The sequence below is a fragment of the Oncorhynchus keta genome, chromosome 34, assembly GCF_023373465.1.
Source record: "Oncorhynchus keta strain PuntledgeMale-10-30-2019 chromosome 34, Oket_V2, whole genome shotgun sequence".
Lineage (NCBI taxonomy): Eukaryota > Metazoa > Chordata > Actinopteri > Salmoniformes > Salmonidae > Oncorhynchus > Oncorhynchus keta.
The window spans coordinates 18,636,911-18,646,627 of NC_068454.1; the positions used below are offsets into that span (position 1 = coordinate 18,636,911).

General features: G+C 39.9%; 1 protein-coding gene across 1 annotated transcript in view; it reads right to left on the reverse strand.

Moving 5' to 3' along the window:
* Positions 1-9,184, reverse strand: part of LOC118373966 (probable G-protein coupled receptor 156) — a 45,601-nt gene extending 36,417 nt beyond the window's left edge. Inside the window, exon 1 of the mRNA XM_035760299.2 lies at positions 8,632-9,184. The gene's annotated coding sequence lies outside the window, so the exon portion shown is untranslated. The remainder of the gene's footprint in view (positions 1-8,631) is intronic.
* Positions 9,185-9,717: the final 533 nt, after the last annotated feature.

Below are 9,717 nucleotides of genomic sequence, written 5' to 3' on the forward strand. Positions count from 1 at the left end.
GTTAGCATTTAGCATTAGCAGTTAGCATTTAGCATTAGCATTTAGCGTTAGCAGGCAACATTTTCACAAAAACCAGCAAAAACATTCAATTAATCATTTACCTTTGAAGAACTTCGGATGTTTTCAATGAGGAGACTCTAGATAGCAAATGTTCAGTTTTCCTGAAAGATTAGTTGTGCAGGAGAAATCGGTCCGTTTTCTGGGTCATGTTTGGCTACCAAAAAAAACCGAAAATTAATTCATCCAAATGCCAAACTTTCTTCCACATTAACTCCATAATATCGACTGAAACATGGTAAATGTTGTTTAGAATCAATCCTCAAGGTGTTTTTCACATATCTCTTCATGATATATCATTCCTGGAAGTCTCCTCTCTGTCTCAATCACATGGATGAATGCGAGCAGCTTGGAGATTACGCAACAATTTCAACAAAGGACACTGGGCGGACCCCTGGTAAATGTAGTCTCTTATGGCCAATCTTCCAATGATATGCCTACAAATACGTCACAATGCTGCAAACTACTTGGAGAAACGGTAAAAAGGGCAGGCTAATTTGTGGCGCTTTCACAGCCATATAAGGAGACAATGGAAAACAGAGCCTCAAAAATCCTGCTCATTTCCTGTTTGAGGTTGCATCTTGGTTTCGCCTGTAAGATCAGTTCTGGGGCACCCACAGATAATATCTTTGCAGTTTTGAAAACGTCAGAGTGTTTTCTTTCCAAAGCTGGCAATTATATGCATAGTCGAGCATCTTTTTGTGACAAAATATTGCGCTTAAAACGGGCACGTTTTTTTTATACAATAATGAAATAGCGCCCCCCTAGCTTCAACTGGTTAAGTATCTAAACTAGAACCAAGTTCTATTTTAGCGCCTGGCTGTTGTAAGGATCGACGCTGGAGACGAGAAGCAGGTACAGGGAGTGAACATTTAATCACCACGGACAGGAACAGAATATAGACAGCGTCTGGACAGGGGAAACAGAAACGACAATAATGCTGACACGGGGATGAAACAGAGGAAACAGACAGATAGGGAAGGCAATTAAAACGTGAAGGAGTCCAGCTGAGTCCAATGAGCGCTGATGAGCGTAATGATGGTGACAGGTGTGTGTAATGAAAGGTAGCCTGAGAGGGAGAGCGAGAGCAGGTGTGACAGTACCCCCTCCTCCCCCTAGGGGCGCCACCCGGCATCCCCCCTGGGAGAGCCTGACGGGCCGACCAAGGCATGGGAGCCTGGCGAGCGGGCTGAGGCATGGGAGCCTGAAGATCCGGCTGAAGCATGAAAGCCTGACGATCCTGTTGAGGCGTGAGAGCCTGATGGGTCGGCTGAGGCATGATGTGGGATGGGAGCCCGATGAGCCGGCTGAGGCGTAGGAGCCCGACGAGCCAGCTGAGCTATGACGTGGGATGGGAGCCTGATGAGCCGGCTGAGGCGTAGGAGCCCGACGAGCCAGCTGAGCTATGACGTGGGATGGGAGCCTGCCAAACCAACCGGGACAAGGAAACTTCTCTAGCCAGCTAAGGCGTGGAAGCCCGAGGAGCCAACTGAGACACCCCTGGTTCCATTGGCCACAGCACCTGGACCCAGCGTCACCAACAAAACAAAAAACAAAAACCTCCCTGATGCTTCGTATAGTGGTGTCAGCATTCTGTAAGGATCGACGCTGGAGACGAGAAGCAGGTACAGGGAGTGAACATTTAATCACCACGGACAGGAACAGAATATAGACAGCGTCTGGACAGGGGAAACAGAAACAACAATAATGCTGACACGGGGATGAAACAGAGGAAACAGATAGATAGGGAAGGCAATTAAAACGTGAAGGAGTCCAGCTGAGTCCAATGAGCGCAGAAGTGCGTAATGATGGTGACAGGTGTGCGTAATTAAAGGCAACATGGCGCCCTCAAGCACCTGAGAGGGAGAGCGGCAGCAGGCGTGACAGCTATGCAGACCCTGTGAGAAGTTTGGATGAAAATATTGAATAATATGTACAGTACCAGTCAAAAGTTAGGACACACCTACTCATTCATGGGTATTTCTTTATTTTACTATTTTCTACATTATAAAATAATAGTGAAGACTTTAAAACTATGAAATAACACATATGGAATCATGTAGTAACCAAGAAAATAATTATTATATTTGAGATCCTTCAAAGTAGACAACCTTTGCCTTGATGACAGCTTTGCACACTCATGGCAATCTCTCAATCAGCTTCATGAGGAATGCTTTTCAAACAGTATTGAAGGAGTTCCCACATATGATGAGCACTTGTTGGCTGCTTTTCCTTCACTCTGCGGTCCAACTCATCCCAAACCATCTCAATTGGGTTGAGGTCAAGTGATTATGGAAGCCAGGTCATCTGATGCAGCACTCCATCACTCTCTTTGGTCAAATAGCCCTTACACAGCCTGGAGGTGTGTTTGGGTCATTGTCCTGTTGAAAAACAAAAGATAGTCCCATATAGCGCAAACCAGATGGGGTGGCATATCGCTGCAGAATCCTGTGGTAGCCATGCTGGTTAAGTGTGCCTTGAATAAATAAATCACTGACAGTGTCACCAGCAAAGCAACCCCACACCATCACACCTCCTCCTCCATGCTTCACGGTGGGAACCACACATTCGGAAATCATCTGTTCACCTACTCTGCGTCTCACAAAGACATGGGGGCGTGAACCAAAAATCTCAAATTTGGACTCATCAGACAAAAGGACATATTTCCACCAGTCTAATGTCCATTGCTCATGTTTCTTGGCCAAAGCAAGTTTCTTCTTATTATTGGTGTCCTTTAGTAGTGGTTTCCTTGCAGCAATTTAACCATGAAGGTCTCCTCTGAACAGTTGATGTTGAGATGTGTCTTTTACTTGAACTCTGTGAAGGATTTGTTTTGGTTGAAATTTCTGAGGCTGGTAACTCTAATTAACATATCCTTTGCAGCAGATAATTGTATAATTGTATCATTTTTGTATTTATAAAAGCTAAATCAGAGTCCATATCATTTGGTTCAAAATAAAACAGAATATCAGAGTCTCTCAGATTAACATTAATAGTTGTTTCTTTTAAGATAAAATATTTTAACTCACTCCAAAATCTTATGACATAACAATCCCAAAATAAATGGTCAAGAGTTTCTGGGTCACAACCACAAAATACACATTTATTATCAAAAGCTATTTAGAATCTGTGTATAATAAAGGTCTTTACAGGTTCGATTCTATGAATGAGTTTGTATGATACTTCTTTCACCTTATTAGATATACAATATTTACCAGACAACAACGAAACGTTGTTCCAGTTCACTTGTCCTAGGGCTGCATTCCAGTATACTCTAGCAGAGGGAATAGTAACATCTTGACATAGTTTCTTATATACATGTTATTACATTTATAGTTTAAAATGTCAATTCCTTCTAGCTGTATTGAGGCTACAAAATCCTCAACAGTTGCACTTGGAGTACTGTTATATTCTCCTCAAAGAAGAATAGCACCTTTAGGGACAGCTCTAACAACAATTTGATACTCCTCAGAAGAGAATGTAACATTGTGTGTTCTCCTGAATTCTGGATAATCATATAGTTGTCCATCATTATTCAATCATTGTTTAACCGAGATAATGCTGTTGTCAAACCAGTTCTGGAAAACAATACTTGTTTTTATATTTTATGTCTTTATTATTCCAAATTGTATATCTATGTGGATAAAAATTATGTTTGGACATGAGGTTCCAAGTTAGAAGTACTTGTTTATGAAAGTTAGCAAGATTAATAGGGATTTTACCCACATCAAAGTTGCATTTAAGTAAGAATTCTAGACCCCAAAACTATTGGAATATTAAATTAGGGATTATATGCCAAATGTAATCCTTATTTCTTAAATAGTGTTTTATCCATTTGATCTTAAAGATTATATTAGAGGTTTTAAAATCCAGAGCATTCAACCCTCCCTCACTTTGGGTGCTACATATTACCGCTTTTATTAAATAATGAGGTTTGGTATCAACCATGTTAGTTACTGACAGAGGAACATCCAAGGCAAGGGAGGTATAAACTCATCTGGACCTTCAGATTGATAAAAGTATTTATTTTATTTTTATTTTATTTCACCTTTATTTAACCAGGTAGGCTAGTTGAGAACAAGTTCTCATTTGCAACTGCGACCTGGCCAAGATAAAGCATAGCAGTGTGAACAGACAACACAGAGTTACACATGGAGTAAACAATTAACAAGTCAATAACACAGTAGAAAAAAAGGGGAGTCTATATACAATGTGTGCAAAAGGCATGAGGAGGTAGGCGAATAATTACAATTTTGCAGATTAACACTGGAGTGATAAATGATCAGATGGTCATGTACAGGTAGAGATATTGGTGTGCAAAAGAGCAGAAAAGTCAATAAATAAAAACAGTATGGGGATGAGGTAGGTGAAAATGGGTGGGCTATTTACCGATAGACTATGTACAGCTGTAGCGATCGGTTAGCTGCTCAGATAGCAGATGTTTGAAGTTGGTGAGGGAGATAAAAGTCTCCAACTTCAGCGATTTTTGCAATTCGTTCCAGTCACAGGCAGCAGAGAACTGGAACGAAAGGCGGCCAAAAGTACACGTCCAGATGAAGATCTCTTAATAACCAGGAGTTAAATCTCTTTCCAATCTTCTCTACAATAGGAGAGACGTTTAAATTGGCCCTTTCTTTCTGATCTTTGCATACATTAATAGCAAGATATGTGATCACATCTTTTACATACTGAGTTTAAGTCACATTTCCTAATATACAGAGATAAACAAAACACATGTGAAAAGGCATTACAGTTTTTCTCAGTCGCTTTGGTGCATTTCTTAGATCAAAAGTGCAATTCTTGATACTACTTGTACAAATTCCAAATCATCTAGTCACTTGTGCACATCATCAAAGCAATTTCTTATTCCTTTGAACAAATTGCAATTGATAATGTACAAGTGTCAACTTTTTTCCACATTATCAATTGCTCATGTCATGTTGATCAAAATATAGTAGATGGTTCTCTGTTGAATAGTCTTACCCCTCAAAACATCTAGGCATTAGTTCCTTGCATAAGCCATTACATGCAAAATTGTTTAACTATTTGTCATAAACTGTCAAGCATAGTTTTACACATTTCTATTAGACCTTTTGTACAAAAACGTGAATTGAGGAATCGTGCAGGTGAAATTGACCCTCACTCATGAAGGAATGTAAAAGTGTTAGTTCAACCAACAATCAACAAGTTGTCTAAATTGGTCAAATGTGCATCTCATGAAGAATCAATTGGCAAGCATATATAGACAGACCACAACACAAAGTTGCAATTTTCCAATAATGGATGGACCAGGAAACAAACAGGGTCAACAGCCAAGAGGAGGAAGAAGAGGATCAAGGATGTGTGGTGGAAAGCAAAACAGAGGAAGAGGCAGAAGAGGACATAGGCACATATCTGATGACATAAGGGCCACTATTGTAGACCATGTTGTCAATCATGGCCTTACAATGGCTGAGGCGGGTCCAAGGGTGCCGCCAAATATTGGGAGATCAACCGTGTCCTCAATAGTTCAAACGTTTCGAAGAGAGAACAGGTATGTCCACCAATGTACAGTGCACTGTTACTGTATATAAGCAGTATACTGTATACTTCCTACAATGCTTCATCTTACAGTAGTCCACTTGTATTTCACAGCATACAGAAATATACTCTATACAGATACATACTGCACCTTACATGCACCCACCTGTATATTTTACAGTAAAATGTGTGTTCGCATAGTTTTTGTCTATGTGAAAGTGTGCGATGCATCACTGCATTTTTCCCCACATAGGACTGCAAGATTACCTCAAACCAGTGGCAGAGGATGCCTTTTCACACCTCAACAGGAGGAGGCTATTTGCACCATGGTCCGAGTAAACAATGCCATGAGACTCAGGGAAATACAAAGGACCATTATAGCAGACAACGATGTCTTTGAAAACATCCATACGGTTAGCATCTCAACCATCGACAGGGTGCTGCATAGAAACCAGATGAGTATGAAACAGCTGTACCGTGTACCATTCCAAAGGAATGAGGACAGAGTTAAGGAGCTACGGTACCAGTATGTACAGGTAAAACATATATCTATGTAACTACTTTACAGCAACATTTTATAGTGATACATAGTACAGTAAGCATAAACTGCGCACATTTCCATTGCTGTGGAAGGAACATGCAATATATGTACATTTTATGTCACTCTTCCTTACCAAAACAAATTCAACTGTGTGTTCTGGGATATAGCGTATAATGGAGTTGGAATCAAGTGAACCCTCTCACAACTTTGTATACGTGGATGAGGCTGGCTTCAACCTGACCAAATGCAGAAGGCGGGGTCGGAATATCATCGGTCACAGAGCTACTGTGGATTTGCCAGGCCAACGGGGAGGAAATATCACCATGTGTGCTGCTATTTCGGAGCATGGTGTCCTAACCCATATCCCCCCCATACAACACCCAGCATCTACTCAACTTTTTAGAGACTCTCATCCCTGATGATGAGAGGGGTCTGTTTAGAGAGGATTTGCCAAAGTATGTGGTCATTTGTGATAATGTGAGTTTCCATTGATCAAACATCATAAGGCAATGGTTTGTGACCCACCCGAGGATACTCATAGAATTCCTCCCACCTTATTCACCATTCCTTAACCCAATTGAGGAGTTCTTTTCAGCATGGAAGTGGAAGGTGTACGATCGTCAGCCACACACACAGATGACCCTGCTGGCTGCAATGGATGCAGCATGTAGACGCCTGCAGAGGATGGATAAGGCATTCCAAAAGATTCTTTCCACGTTGCATTGGAAGGGAAAATATCCGGTGTGATGTGGATGAGAATATGTGGGCTGACAGACAGGAACGTCTGGATGTGTAGAGACAGCACAACAGTGCTGCGGGCAAAGTTGTGCCTTAGAGGTGGTTTCCTGTGTTTCTTTCTAATTTAGTTTTTTTTTCCTTTGTGCCCCTTGGGTTGTCCAGTCTCTTTCAATCAATAACCCACATACAGTAATATGTAAATAGTAATGTTGAAATTGATATATGCCATAGAAGTGCAGCCTTGTGCATTTTCAATACAGTAACTGTCATCCAAACTGTAGCCTAAGTTTACATCAGGTAATACTGTCAAAGTACACAGTTACATTGACAACATGCCTAAACATTTTGACGACCTTGTATATTATTATTATTATTATTATCATTGGCATGAATATTTACTTTTGAGAGATGTACTAAGGATTTTTAGTGACTGACTAGCTTTAGAAACATATCTATTGTATTTTGCAGTTTGTACAAATTGTTCTGAGAAATGCACTTATTATTTTGCACATGTTAGTGATGATGTGAAAAATGCACCAAAGCGACTGAGAAACTGTAATACCCTCAATAGCTTTCCTGACTTCATTATGATCTTTCAAAAACAATTGTGAACATTTTATCTCTTTATCTTGTATCTGATTAACCATAAAACAATCCTTATTTATATGAAGTGCCATAACTTGTGTAAACAATACAAATAAGAAAGGAGAAATTGGGCATCCTTCTTTAATTCCGTGTCTAATGCAACGTTCCATGGGATAATTTAACAGAGCTGTTACTATTATTGTAAAATGTCTTAATTACACTTTGAAAATATTGACCAAAACCCCAAAAACGGAAGAGTCTCAAAAAGAAAATACTGTTCAACTGTATCAAAAGCCTTGTAAAAGTCTACAAATAAAATAAAGCTATCTTCCATTGTAGTCTATGAAGTCCTGTACTAGTCGAATATTATTACATATATGTCTCCATATCATAAAACCAGACTGGGTATCATCAATGAATTGGCCAAGACCTTTTTAAGAAGTCTTTCTGCAAAGATGGATGCAAGTAGCTTTCCATCATTGTTCATTAATGTGATTGGTCTCCAATTTTCTATCATAGGATCTTTGTTTGGTTTGGGTATTACAGAAATGATCCTTGTGTCATAAAAACAGACAGGACCCCTAAATCAATTGCCTCCTTAAAAACATTAAATACAAATTCAACAATATCCTCCTGAAAATATTTATAGAATTCACTAACAAGGCCATCATTCCCTGGATATTTGTTCTATTTTAATTTGCTGATACATTTTTAAAATTGAATGAATATAAATGAATGAATCTATTCGGACAGGCATTACTGGAATTTCACAGTATTATTCCAACCGAATAGAGTGGAAATATATATAAAACACAGAAATGTCACGTTTTTACTGCACTGGGCCTTTAATTTTAAAAAACGTACAGGGTTCAAATCCTAATTTTCAATCTCAAAAGTCTACCACCAACTCAATGAATGGAATATTTCCTGCACTGGTTTATCATATAGGTTTTCATGAAAATCTCATTTAAAATCACGTTCCATTTCAAAAGCTATGCTTCTAACGCACATCTTCAAACTTTATTTGATTAAAAAATAGATACATCGGGTGGGTATTTTTGCAATAGCACAATCACACATATTAGCAACTCGTTTCGGTGTTATGGTCTATGATTCCGTCTCTCGATAATAAAGGATGCATTTATTAACAGAGAGAAGACGAAACAGAAAGATAACGTATGCAGACGAACCTGACCGAGTAGCTAATTTCCCGGTAATAATGTCCGTATGGTGCGTAGAGTGTCCCGGCGCCTCGCCGCTGTCCTCGCTCCATCGCTGGCGTCTCACCAAGTAAAACAAACTGTCCAGTGAAGTTTAGCTCCAACTCCACTGCGACCCATTGTGAAACACTCCCAAGAATCCAATTCGAAGACTTCTTTGATAATCCTTTTTATGACAAATGAGAACTCTCCTAAATCCTATCCCAAAATTTGCCCTGGTGTCAGTGAGAAAAAGTACATTCAGAATTGCAACAAGTTTTCATGAGCAGGGGGGAGTGAGATATTGAGGAAGGGAGTGTGTGTGTCGCTGTAATTAACGTTAGTGGGTAGCGCGGAAGCTGTAGCCAACTCGCGGGCACATATTGTTTGCAAATAGAGAACATGGGAGCACAGGGGGTATTTGACAATGCAGTTTCACCAAACACACTACAGTTTGTTTCTTTTTGACTGAGTTCCCCAGCCGAGAAACCCACGGAAATAGAAATTGCCTGTGTCGCCTCCCAGTGGGCAACAAGTGGTTACATCAGCGTTGTTTCCGCGTCATTTAAACAACACATACATATATATCTGATGACATGGTGACACGTTGAATTCACGTCAGTTGACATCTCAACCAAATGTTACTCAAAACTAACCGTTGAAGTGAAGTATTAACATGATCAAACCCCCACAACCCCCCAGAGTCCCCCACAACACAGCGTTCACGTCCAGACAGTGCTGCGGCGCCTCGGACGATGCGTCTAGGGGAGGGATATCCTCTGGGCCCCGAAGGACGGGACAGTGATTGATTCAGGAGGAGCAGGAGGAGGCGAGTTTGATAAGGACTCCTCACCCTGTTACGTTACAAAGGACCGAAGACAGCTTTTCAACAAAATTATTTTTTTAGATGTTTTCGTGTCTTAAAAATGTTTTACTTTTGTTAAATCATCTGTACACATTTTAAATGGCTTTTACAGATTTGATGTATTTACAAAGAAAATTACTTTTATTTACGGTTGTTTCTATTGGTTTAACATGTACTTTTTAAACCAATTTAAATGTAAAATTTGTATGCTG